This window comes from Cibotium barometz, chromosome 29 (genome assembly GCF_041138505.1).
Source record: "Cibotium barometz isolate CiBa-2024 chromosome 29, ASM4113850v1, whole genome shotgun sequence".
Taxonomy (NCBI): Eukaryota; Viridiplantae; Streptophyta; class Polypodiopsida; order Cyatheales; family Cibotiaceae; genus Cibotium; species Cibotium barometz.
This window is the reverse complement of record NC_141074.1, coordinates 2,872,501-2,873,436: the sequence shown is the minus strand read 5'-3', so window position 1 is coordinate 2,873,436 and position 936 is coordinate 2,872,501. Positions and strand designations below refer to the sequence as shown.

The 936-nt window shown below is 40.1% G+C and overlaps 1 pseudogene; it reads left to right on the top strand.

Moving 5' to 3' along the window:
* The first annotated feature begins 208 nt into the window (after positions 1-208).
* The window catches only part of LOC147621733 (secreted RxLR effector protein 161-like), a 738-nt pseudogene continuing 10 nt past the window's right edge, over positions 209-936 (top strand).

Genomic DNA, 936 nt, shown 5'->3' with positions numbered 1-936 from the left:
GCACTGGTCCAAACAAGATGAATATTGTTGATTTTAAGGCTAAATTGAATTAAGCTCTTGAGATGCCAAATTTGGGCCTCTTACATCATTATTTGAGCATTCAGTTTAAGCAATGTGATGGAGGTTATGCTTTATGTTAAACAAAGTACATTGAGACTTTGCTACGCAAATTTGGTCTTAAGGATTGCAAACCTATTGCTACTCCTATATGGAAATAGGTTTGAAGCTTAGTCTTCATGATGTTGGAGACTACTTTGTTGATGTTACCCTCTATCAGTAGTAGGCAATTGGTTGTCTTATTTATTTATGCATTACGAGGCTAAATATTCAGTTTGCAGTCTCACAAATAAGCAAGTTTATGCATTGCCTAGTTTCTAAGCATTGGTAAGCAGTTAAGCGGATCTTTTGTTACTTGAGTGGCACTACACACCTTAGATTGTTTTATACCAAGGGGGGATCATTGGTTCCAGATTTGCATGCTTTTTCAGATTCTGGTTGGGTTGGTTGTTATGACACACACGTGTCCACTAGCAATTTTTGATTCATGCTTGGTAGCTCTTATGTATCATTGTTGAGTAAGAAGCAGCCTACAATGGCCACTTCTAGTTGTGAAGCTGAGTACATGGCAACTTTCACAGCTACAATTGAGTGTGTTTGGCTCAGACGCCTTGCAGCTCATCTGGGTGTTGGACAAGATGCTGCCACCACCATCTACACTAACAGTCAGAGCGCACTGGCAGTTGTAAGAAATCTAGTATTTCATGCTCGTACAAAGCACATTGAGGTACATTATCGCTATGTCAGGGAGAGACTCTCAGTAGGAGAGATTAACTTGGCTTATGTGCCAACATAGGACAACCTTGCAGATCTTTTCACAAAGGCTTTGCAACGTGAGAAGTTTGAAGCTTTTTGCAAAGCTTTGGGCTTACTCCCTTT